Below are 12725 nucleotides of genomic sequence, written 5' to 3'. Positions count from 1 at the left end.
CAGCCAGCCCCCACCACATGCGTATACCTCCCATCCCCACATCCTCCCTACACACTTGTCTTGTGGTTTTTAATCCAGCATTTGGCATGTGCAGTATTATTACAGACGCTGTAAAGAGCAGAGACACGTCAGCAAACATGATTATTTTTCATTTACTATACACCTTCTGTTTTCCTTGACGTTGGTGGTTTTTTTGGTGTGTTTGTTGTTATCTCAACTTCAGACTCTGTCCTAGCAGTGTCTTCTTTTTACCAAAAGAATTCTCTGAATTCCATCTGTTTTTGAAGAAGTTTCTCCCCGAGCTTTCTGATCTGATCTAATCTAGGCTGATTCTTCTCTATAACTGCTATGCAGCTGTCACTCTGATCTCCTTCATTGTCATCCTAGAGATCTTGCTCTCTCCTGACTTAGGTTTGTCTCATAACACCTTCTTGGTTTACTCCTTCATTTGGGTGGAGCTTGGCCTCGGTGTCTTCCTTAGAAAGACTGTATTACAGGCAAAGTTTTGTGCACATCAACCCTTTCATTTGATTGGTCGTTTGGCTCAGACGGTAAAGAGTCTGCCTCCAATGCGGGAGACCCCGGTTCAATCCCTGTGTTGGGAAGATCCCCTGGAGAAGGAAATGGTAACCCACTCCAGTATTCTTCCCTGGAGAATCCCATGGATGGAGAAGCCTGGTAGGCTACAGTCCCCAGGGTCTCAAAGACTGAGCGACTTCACTTTCACTTTCTTTCTTTGCTGAAATGGAAATCTTAGGTTAAATATCGTTTGCTTTTTCTATTCTGAAGACCTTGCCCTTTAAGTTTTTTTAGCTTTTAGTTTTCACGTTGGTATTGAGAAGGTGGAGCTTCGCTGGTGGCTCAGTGATAAAGAATCCACTTGTCAATCCAGGGGACAGGGGTTCGATCCCTGGGTTGGGAATATCCCCTGGAGAAGGAAATGGCAACCCTTTCCAGTATTCTTGCCTGAAAAATCCCATGGACGGAGGAGCCTGATGGGCTAGTCCAGACACGACTCCAGTTCAGTTCAGTCCCTCAGTCGCTAAGTCACGTCCAACGCTTTTACGACCTTGTGGACTGTAGCCTGCCAGGCTCCCCTGTCCATGGGATTTCCCAGGCAGGCATACTAGACTGGGTTGCCCATTTCCTTCTCCAAGGGATCTTCTGACTCAGGAATCAAACCTGAGACTCCTGCATTGGCTGGCAGATACTAGACTGGTCAGATTCTCCAGAGAAAACTCTTTTCATCTCATAGCTGGAGGGTAAGACTTGGCTCTCAGCTTTGCAGAGACTGTGTGGAAAGAAGGCAGGGGTCTGAGCATTCTAATGGCTGTTATTTACTTAATACCTCTGCTTTTGGTAGGTTCTCAACTGTAAACCTTCCATGTTAGCCTCTGCTGAGAAATAATCTCCAGTCTCCTACTAAGGTGGGTGAGGGGTGGTCACCAGTGGTTTGAAGAGGGGGTTGGTGGGATGTAGGGATCAGACTGCTTAAGCAGTTTTCAACCAATCCTTGTTTTTGCTGTTCCCTGCTTCCCAAGAAGGGAACTCATTTCTACATCGTCAGTGCTTGTTACCACCAAGGCCTGCGCTGTGAAGACCCTGCAGTGTAAACAGTGTAGGTTCTTAGCTTCCTCCAGCTGCCTCAGGGTCGGCCTTCCAGCCTGCTCAACCTTCTGTATTCCAATTTCCAAAATTTTCTTGTTGCACTTTCCCATTCTTTCCATTTTCTTAAAATAGTTAAAAAAAATTTTTTTTTTGTCTGTGGTTTTAGTGGGACTTTTTATACTTGTATTCAGTTTACCCCTCTTTGCCTGGAGCCCCTGGGCATTTTTATGGGTATGTTTTCCATACTTTCTCCAGTATGTCTTCACCCCATAGTTCCTCCATTTTCCCTGTTCTCTTGGGAGTACCACCGTTCTTCCAGCCATCACACAGGAGCCTGAAGATCAGCTTTGACTTTTCTGCCTCCCTCATCGTGTATCCACCCAGTGAACAATTTCTTCCTGAAGGTCTCTCTCATTCTGCTGTGTGAATCACAGGGCCACCGTGTTCCTGGCAGGGCTGTAAAAGTAGCCTTGTGGACAGGGACTGGATTAGCAGCCTGTCATAGTGAGGCTCGAACCATTCTTAATGAGATAACCTATTTGGAGGGACCTGATAGGTCCTAGGAGGAGGGACAGGAGCTGTGCCTTCTGGATCTCTAATTTTCTCTTTCAAGGCTGTGTGAGGTCTTCTGGGTAAAGTGGGCATTCTACCGAGGGCCAGTGGAAGGGAGAAAAGAGCTAAGGGTCATCCTCAGATCTGCCATGTTACCACCAAGATGAGAACACTACCCACAGTACTTCCGATGCCACAGCGTGTGGGCTTTCTTCTTACAGTAAGCAATTCTCACTCTACCTTGAGCTAACTCAACCCCCACTGGTTAAGGATTCAGCCCCACAAGACTGCCACCCCCAGCTTAGACACAAGTTAAAGGTCCCTTTTTTTCTTAAAAAAAAAAGAAAAAGAAAAAGAAGTCCCAAGTTATCACCTGTATTTCTGACCAACCAGTTTATAAGTCAGGGGTTCCCATAACCCCCTACTCAGATTGCTAGAAGCTCACAGAATTGGTGGCTCAGACAATAAAGAATCTGCCAGCAATGTGAGAGACCTGGGTTTGATTCCTGGGTTGGGAAGATCCTCTGGAGGAGGGCATGGCAACCCACTCCAGTATTCTTGCCTGGAGAATCCCCACAGACAGAGGGGCCTAGCGGGCTATAGTCCATGGGGTCACACAGAGTCGGACACGACTGAAGTGACTAAACACAGGGAAACCCTTACCTATGTTTATTGGTCTATTATAAAGAGTATCATAAAGGATCTAGATGAACAGCCAGCTGAGGAGGTACACAGGGTGGCATTTGGAAGGGCCCTCTGGACAGAAGCTTCTGTACCCGTGGAGTTAGGGTGTGCCCTGGCAGAGGGATGCATTCACCAACCAGAAGCTCTCTGAATTTCATCATTTAGGGTTTTTAATGGAGGTTTCATTCAATTGTTGATTGAACTCAGTCTCCAGTCCCTCTGTCTTCCCTAGAGGTAGGAGATGAGTGAGGTGGGACTGAAAATTCCAACCCCCTAATCACAGGGTTGGTTCTATCCCCTGCCATCAAGATAAATTGAGGTATAGTTGAAAGGAGCTTCCTATGAATATCAAAAAACACTTCCGTCACCTCTGTCCTTTTGGATATTCCAGGTATCCTGGAAGCTCTCTGCTAGGAACCAGGACAGAGATCAAATCAATGTATGCTTATATCACAGTATAATCAGATACAGGCCCTATATCATACTCACCCAGGCCTTGTCGTTCTGCAGCCACATTGCTTCAGTTGTCTTTTGAGAGTCTTCCCTCTTCAGTCATTCCTGTTCATAAAGCTCATTTTGCCCTCATCTTCCAGATGAATGTTTTGAAAAGTCTTTATGTCATATCCCCAGTTGAAAACGCATTACTTGTAAAATAAAGTCGAAAGTCTCGACACGGAAAGCACTTTCTATTCTGATCTGTGACTGCCGCTAGTCAACAGATGGGCCTCTTGGTCCATCCCTTTGCTGACTGACTGACCCAGCTAAGTCCCTTCACTTGTCCTGGTTTCCTTTTTTGCAACTTGGGAGGATTTTAATGGCCAACTTCCAGAGTGAGCTGATGATTGAATGAGATAAAGCTTATTAAAAGAGTTTACAAGCTGAAAGTCTTATAAAGATCTAGTGTTTTTATTCGTATTAATAAATCTGTAAGTTTGTCCCTATTTTCTTTTAGCTCCACCCCCTCCCCCCCATTGCCCGTTCTCTGCCCCCAAGTGAGGCTGGTTTGTCACTGTTCTCTGAATCTAATTTGCTTATTTTTCCCCCTACATCTTTTGTTTATGCCATGTTTAGAATTGGTAAGCAACCGAGTTAGCGATAGATTTTGACTGACATTGGTTCTGATGGGTGAGGGCCCTGAGTAGAGTGTCTGTGCTGAGACGAATGTGTGAATGAGGCTCCCAGTTATGTTCTGTCCTAGAACAGTCTGCCGTTTCCTCTCTGTATCTCAAGTGATAAATGTTCAGTCACTGATGATCAGTGGTTTAATGAATCATACCTATGTAATTAAACCTCTTTTAAAAACCCTAAATGAAAAACCCTAATATTTCTGGGCCAAGTTAAAAATCCCTTGCTTTCCAGATGTCTTTCTTTTCTACCTAAGTAATAATAACAATTAGAAAACGGCTTGCTTTTCATGTTATTTATCTCTAAAAGTTCAACAAAAATACGAATACCTCAAGAATAGGAGCTGCCTTCTGCTGCTTAAGATTCTTTTTCATGCACTCACAGATGTTCAGACAGAGTGCCAAATGCAGTGTCTGGAGGTGACCTTGACCTTGGAAGAGTGTTGGAATTTTGAGGATTTTCTAGCACTTGATACTGCAATACTTGGGTGACTTATATCACCTCTTTAGGATACAGTTTCCTCATTTTAAATGTAGGCGAATGAGATTGTGTGAGCTCTAGAATCCAAAGTAAAGAAAGTGAGTTTTTTGTTTGTTTTTAAAAAGTTCCTAAGGAACTTTATGCGTTGGGACACTGTGAACTGACATCAGATAGAATGGACAAATGGGGTAAGAAATTCTGCTGGTTTCATTATGCAGTGTACTTTGGTACTGAGTGCAGCTGGCATTTCTCTAGTTTGGGTTATAAAGAGGAGTTCTTATCCTCGGCTTCCCAGGAGGCTCAGTGATCCGCCTGCTAATTCAGAAGATGCCAGAGACACAGGGTCGATCCCTGGGTCGGAAAGATCCCCTGGAGGAGGAAATGGCAACCCACTCCAGTATTCTTGCCTGGAGGATCCCATGGACAAAGGAGCCTGGTGGAATACAGTCCATGGGGTTGCAAAGAGTTGGACATGGCTGAGTACACATGCATGCATATTTTCCTTGCAGTCTGGTTTAAAGTTGAGGCTATCCGTGCTGGTTTAACACTTAAAGTGTGTGTCCATTATAATGAGTTCTTTCTCAGTAATCCTTAAGTTTTCACACAATGTGTAACATGTATTAGAATGTTTTTCTGATTTAATAGCAAGACTGAAATATTAACTGTTAAAATATTCGAATTGTATGACTAATGAACTTTTTTTCATAGGCCTCCAAGATTGGTGTGTACCAAAAGGATTTGAACACCACAGATATTTTCCAGTTATTGATACTTCACTTTATATTTCTGTTTCTAAATTCGTGTTTGTGAGAATGTGGAAAGGGTATGAAAGTAGGGAAAATAATGAACAAAATAAAGAAACATTCCTTGAACAGGCAATTAAAGGGTCTGAGATTCTTTCTGTTAGCTGCTTTGCATTTTGACTTGCTTGAGATTTGGTGAGTGAATGAAATTCTAGAAGAGAACTGAAAACATTGTGGTTGACCAAACATTGACATTTTATCCTCCTTTTCTTCCCCTGCTATTTAGAATAATGTCTCAAGTATATGCATTTCCATTTGGTTCTTTCCAAGAGAAATTATGTCGTGTTGAGTGATGGTCATGCTATCCTCCTTAATTTATTACATACAGCAGAACAAGGATTCACGTAGATGACTTTTGCATTATTTTACGTGATGACAAAACATGAAAATCCAAAATGCTGATGTGGACCCAAAAGTAATTCTTAATGTTGAAGTTTTCCATTATTTCAGTCTTTTTTTTTAACCATGCCAGAAGTTGCTTCATTGTTGTGTGGACTGCTCCTTCCTTTTACCTCCTATTGACCAGTTGTAGAAAGAAATATTCTTTAATTTCAGTAAGAAGGCCACTGTTCTATGGTAGAATACACCTTTTACAGTCCTACAAAAGGCTTTCAATTAGAGTCACTGTTATGAACTACTATTAGACTTCGACCTCTGAAACAGTCCAGGGATAGTCATTTTAAAATTCTACTTTGCTTCCTTTTGTTATGCTTGCGCTTATTAAGTTCAGAAATGGGACTCCACTTGCTTGTTCTACGTTTATAGTTTCATCTGGGTTGCAGTTTTAGTTCTTTGCCTTGGCTAAGGAATTGCTATCTTTAAAGGGATGTTAATAGCAGTGGTAATGAGGCCCCCAATTTTCCCATGAAACGCAGCTCTGGGACTCTAATGGTTGCAAATAGACGAAATTTGACATTTAAGAAAAAAAATCTGATAGGTGGCTCAGATGGTAAAGAATCCTCCTGCATTGTGGAAGACCTGGGCTCGATCCCTGGGTTAGGAAGATCCCCTGGAGGAGGGCATGGCAACCCACTCCAGTATTGTCTGGAGAATCCCATGGACAGAGGAGCCTGGCACGCTCCAGTCCATGGGGTTGCAAAGAGTTGGACACGACTGAGCGATTAAGCACAGCACCTCATTTAGGTGAAAGTGGAAGTGGCAGCCCACTCCAGTATTCTTGCTTGGGAAATCCCATGGACAGAGGCGGCTGGCAGGCTACAGTTGCAAAGAGTCAGATATGACCAAGCAACTAAGCACACACACACATTCTTTTCGTAGTAGTTACTTTGAGAGAGTACGTCTTTCATCCAGTGTTGTTAGTGTTGTTAAAAACTTTGTCGAAGTTTTAAAAAACTGAGTCTGGAATCTGTTAGGACATTTACATTTTCGGTTTGTGCTCAGGTATTAGTTGTGTGATGAAACTTTTGTTGCAGAGGTGCCAGTGGTACAGGGTTTCATTCCCCGTGCTCACTAGTCCCGCTCCCTCCTCAGAAAGAGTCACAGTCAGCATTTTCATGTCTGTCCTAACAGCTCCTGTCATGTTGTTTTGTCATCCCCCTGTGGATAGACATTTGGGTTGTTTTTCAGTTTTTATCATCTCAAGCCATGATGCAGTGACCATCCTTGTACCCACCTGGTTGTGTAGCAGTATTGACAATATCTGGTATTACTGTGAAGCTGTCCCCTTTTTTATTGTTACATGTTGTTGATAATTTTTTATTTTTTAACCTTTATTTTGTATTGGAGTGCAGCTGATTAACAATGTTGTGATAGTTTCAGGTGGATAGCAAAGGGACTCAGCTATACATATACATATATCCAGTTCTTCCCCAAACTCCCTTCCCATCCACAGGCTGCCACATAACACTAAGGAGAGTTCCCTGTGCTATCTTTTGAAGAGCATGGAGTTCATTTTTGGTAAAATTATATGGCAAGAAATCTGGTGATAAGGTATGTGTTAAGCTCTTCACATAATGAAAATTTTGACATAAAGTGATAATTTCCAGAGTTATTCCTGAAATAAATGTCTCGAGATCATTTCTAAACATGATATTGATCTGGATATAACAGTTCCTGGGGTGTGTATGTGTGTGTTTAATTCGTCTCCTTACTTTATAGTTAGACATTATACTCAATGTGCTGTTGAATTGTATTTAGTTGTAACAGATGATTTTCCTGAATCTTTAGTTAAATAAACGTACTTTGATTCACCATTGACTTTCACCCTCCAAACTGCAGGCTGCTGTTTCTGCATGGGCTTGCCTACAGTTTGTCCACTTGGCTAAACCCACCAGCTTCTGCAAGGAGGTAGCATTTGAGCTGTGTGTTCTGGCCCCGTCCCTCTGTGCCTCTCCACTCTCCTGAGTCCTGGCACCTTGTATCTACCCATCTAAGTGCTGCTGCACATAGTGGCATGTGCTTCCCTTACTGTGTGTATCCTTGCAGATCAAGTGTCTGGAGAGCAGGCACTGGTGCTTTACAGATCGTTTCATCCCCAGCTAGACTGTGTATGTTAAACTCTTGACTGAATACAGTAGTGGGGATAACTGTGGAGAGAGCCTGGGGCTTACACTGGGAAGGACTTGGTAAAAAACCAGGTAAAAAACTTGGTGCTAAGTTCAGTGGGCAATAGGGGAATTACTGGTGTTTGAATAGAAGTGGAATAGGATTATACCTCTGATTAAGGAGATTAAGTGTTGTTATATATGAGATGAAATGGAAAACTGAGACAGGAGTTGAGAAACAAGAGTGAGGTTAAAGTGGTCTGGCTTGTATTTCTGTAAGATAATAGAAAAAGAAAGGAGGCGACATTTTGAAATAGAATTTGCCAGAATGACAGCTGACTAGGTGCAACATCCATGTGTTCATTCAGCTGGTTGTGTGGTGTGACACGCTGGGCACTATGTTAGACATTGATGGAAAGGGGCAAAGGACAAGCCTGCTGAACAGGTGTGGAGGATGGGTGGCCTGTAGGATGGTAATGCCACGACGGGTGATGGTAAGCCAGGAAGGAGGAACTGGTTTTCTTGGACAGTCTTGTTAACTTTTTGACTTGTAGAGTTTAAGCTGCAGAGGAATGTTGAGTTAGAATATTGTTGGCAACATGAGTTCTTTTGAAATGGATTTTGTGTTTAATCTGTGTGAAGGTGAGAGTTGAAGCCCCAGAAGTAAAGCACTCCAAGAATTACTTAGATTCTGCCTCGTTGGAAAGCTCAGTCACTCTCAGTCATGGCGTAGTGCAGAATCCTTGGGTTTCTGAAAGCCCTCCTCCTCTCACAGCCAGGGCAGTAGAAACAAGGACTGAGAAATGAACTCTGAATTCAGGTGAGAGCAAAGGGAAGATGGAAAGTTGACAAAATGAGGATGAAGGGCCAAAGAACTGCTAATTTTGTTGTATCTGTTTCTTATTCCACTTTTCTGACTTGGCATTTGTGATGGTTCGTTTTCTGTGTCAACTTGGCTAGGCTCTGGTGCCCAGATGTTTGATCAAACACATGTCCAGGTGTTGGGGTATTTTTTAGATGTGATGAACATTGAAATCAGTAGACTTTGAGTACAGTTGATTTCCCTACACAACGTGTTTGGCAGCTGTGATCCTATCAGCTTGAAGGTCTTAAGATAAAGATTGATGTCCCCCAAGGAAGAGACAGTTCTGCCTCCAGACTGCAATGTCAGCTTCTCTGTGGGCCTCCAGCACGACCTGCAGATTTCAGACTTGGCTGCCCCCACAACCCCATGAACCGATTCCTTAAAATAAACGTCTTAAGATAGATGGATGGACACACACATATGTACATACATAACACACACACACACATCCTTTTGGTTCTGTTTCTTTGAAGAACCCTAACTAATACAGATTTTAACATAGCTAGAGTCAAGTTGTATTTCCTACTTACTGAGCTTGTTATCTAGCATTTAGTGTCATGCTGGCTTCTGAGTCTTTTGACAGATGATCCTCCGCTTCTCAGGAGTTTCTGATTCTGCTCTTGGCTCGCTCAGTACCTGGAGTGTGCCTCTCCTGGACATTATATTATTGTAACTGTTGGCATGTGTGCCTGTTTCCTAAATGAATCTGTCAGCTTCCTGCAACCTACGACTTGCTCCTACTAGCTTGTGTAGCTTGGGTAGCCAGCCTAGGGGGCACATAAGAATTTATCTCAGTGTGTCTATTCAGTTAAAGAGTTTACCTCTGACCGATACTAGAAAGAACTCAAAGGAGACACACTAAAATGGTAAGTGTGACCAGAAAGAACCAGAGAGGCTGGCAAGCACATTGGCAGCATCTTCTGATTTATAGTCTTGTATCGGATGGCAGGTGTGATATGTATTATGGTCACTTGGCTACCACAGCCAACCATTATCTAATCAGTATTTGTTTTTCAATTTATCAAATATTTACTCGGATATGATTTCACCAGTCATGGCTAGGTAAAGCTAGACTTTAAAATATTTCTTAGAAACATTTTCAAAGATACATAGAGTACCAAGAAACAAATGCTTATAATCTCATTACCCACAGAAAAATAAACATTTTTTTAATAGACTGACTTAGAATTTTTAGTATACTCAGGTATATGCAGTGATAGCATATTGTGTAGGCTGATTTTTATTGTTTTAAAAGTAAATATGTCATGTCACCTTTTCTGTTCTTTATACATTTTTTTTTTTACTACCTGTGTAGTATTTCATTATAGGGAAACATGTATTACATAATCAATCCCCTTATTATTGGACATTTAATCTCTCTCTTCCCCTTTTCCTCCCTCTCCTTCTCCTTCTTCTTTTCTGTCTTAAACATGGCCTCACTGCATACATATTTGCACAATGTATCTTTCTATACTTGGCAATTCTTTCCTAAGAATGAATTTTTTAAAGTAAAATTTCTGGGTCAGTTGTTGTTTAGACACTAAGTTGTGTCTGACTTTTTTTGAAACCCCATGGACTCCTCTCCCCATGGATTTCCCAGGCAAGAATACTGGAATAGATTGCCTATTCCTTCTCCAGAGGATCTTCCTGACCCAGGGATTGAACCCACATTTACTGCATTCCATGCAGATTCTTTACCGATGAGCTGTTGCGGAAGCCCTGGTCACTGGTAACCAGCTTTATTTTTAAAGGTTTTTGCAATATGTTACCTAAGTGCCTTCCAAATACATTTTACCAATGTAGATTAATTCCAGTGACATAAGAGAGTTCCATGAATGGCATTCTTTTTTTTTTTTTGAATGGCATTCTTGCCATATGTACAGGTGTGTAAGTGACTGATTGGGATTTTTTTTTTCCCTTCTAGGATAGGTTGTTTTTTCTTAAGTCTTGAATATTCTGCATAAGATCTCGTTCAACCTGTTAAGCCTATTAGTGATTCTATCCAGATAAATTAATAGTCATCATATATCCATGCTTGTTTGAACAGAATGCTCAAGCATCCAAAATATGAGTAGCCAGTCTTGCAGCATTCATGAATGACTCACTTGTTTGTTTGAAATGCAAATTGATGGGAGGAGGCAAGTCAAAAGACTATGAATCTTTAAAGGAACCGCAATATAGTATGAAGATGAATAAACTATCCCCAACCCCAATCCTGGAGGATGAAGTATAGCACATCAAATCATATTATATTGTCATAAAGTTCCAAACAATTACAAATGATATAGTTCAGTTCAGTTCAGTCGCTCAGTCATGTCCAACTCTTTGCGACCCCATGAATCGCAGCACGCCAGGCCTCCCTGTCCATCACCAACTCCCGGAGTTCACTCAGATTCACGTCCATGGAGTCAGTGATGCCATCCAGCCATCTCATCCTCTGTCGTTCCCTTTTCCTCCTGCCCCCAATCCCTCCCAGCGTCAGAATCTTTTCCAATGAGTCAACTCTTTGCATGAGGTGGCCAAAGTACTGGAGTTTCAGCTTTAGCATCATTCCTTCCAAAGAAATCCCAGGGTTGATCTCCTTTAGGATGGACTGGTTGGATCTCCTTGCAGTCCAAGGGACTCTCAAGAGTCTTCTCCAACACCACAGTTCAAAAGCATCAATTCTTCGGTGCTCAGCCTTCTTCACAGTCCAACTCTCACATCCATACATGACCACAGGAAAAACCATAGCCTTGACTAGACGGACCTTAGTCGGCAAAGTAATGTCTCTGCTTTTGAATATGCTATCTAGGTTGCTCATAACTTTTCTTCCAAGGAGTAAGCGTCTTTTAATTTCATGGCTGCAGTCACCATCTGCAGTGATTTTGGAGCCCCCCAAAATAAAGTCTGACACTGTTTCCACTGTTTCCCCATCTATTTCCCATGAAGTGATGGGACCGGATGCCATGATCTCATTTTCTGAATGTTAAGCTTTAAGCCAACTTTTTCACTCTCCTCTTTCACTTTCATCAAGAGGCCTTTTAGTTCCTGTTCACTTTCTGCCATAAGGGTGGTGTCATCTGCATGTCTGAGGTTATTGATGTTTCTCCCAGAAGTCTTGATTCCAACTTGTGTTTCTCCCAATCCAGCGTTTCTCATGATGTACTCTGCATATAAGTTAAATAAGCAGGGTGACAATATACAGCCTTGACATACTCCTTTTCCTATTTGGAACCAGTCTGTTGTTCCATGTCCAGTTCTAACTGTTGCTTCCTGACCTGCATTCAGATTTTTGAAGAGGCAGGTCAGGTGGTCTGGTATTCCCATCTCTTTCAGAATTTTCCACAGTTGATTGTGATCCACACGGTCAAAGGCTTTGGCATAGCCAATAAAGCAGAAGTAAATGTTTTTCTGGAACTCTTGCTTTTTCGATGATCCAGTGGATGTTGGCAATTTGGTCTCTGGTTCCTCTGCCTTTTCTAAAACCAGCTTGAACATCAGGAAGTTCACGGTTCACGTATTGCTGAAGCCTGGCTTGGAGAATTTTGAGCATTACTCTACTAGCATGTGAGATGAGTGCAATTGTGCGGTAGTTTGAGCATTCTTTGGCATTGCCTTTCTTTGGGATTGGAATGAAAACTGACCTTCTCTAGTCCTGTGGCCACTGCTGAGTCTTCCAAATTTGCTGGCATATTGAGTGCAACACTTTCACAGTATCATCTTTCAGGATTTGAAATAGTTCCACTGGAATTCCATCACCTCCACTAGCTTTATTAGTAGTGATGCTTTCAAAGGCCCACTTGACTTCACCTTCCAGGATGTCTGGCTCTAGATGAGTGATCACACCGTCATGATTATCTGGGTTGTGAAGATCTTTTTGATATAAATGATATAACCATCAGTTAAAAATAATGGTTTCCCAAGAACCAGGATCACATCTCAGTATCTTAATTCACCTCTGATAAGAAATATTGAAAGAGTACTATTGTAGTCTCAAATTGAATTTTTCTCATGGATTACAGTTAAGCTATACTTGTAATATTACTTCATTATAATTCAGAAAACTTTAGGACAGACAAAATTATGAAAGTTATGGTAGTTCTGGTTTTGTCATTATTCATA

Source organism: Capricornis sumatraensis, chromosome 13 (assembly GCF_032405125.1).
Source record: "Capricornis sumatraensis isolate serow.1 chromosome 13, serow.2, whole genome shotgun sequence".
NCBI classification, from domain to species: Eukaryota; Metazoa; Chordata; class Mammalia; order Artiodactyla; family Bovidae; genus Capricornis; species Capricornis sumatraensis.
The sequence above is the reverse complement of the archived record's forward strand: the minus strand, read 5'-3'. Positions refer to the sequence as shown.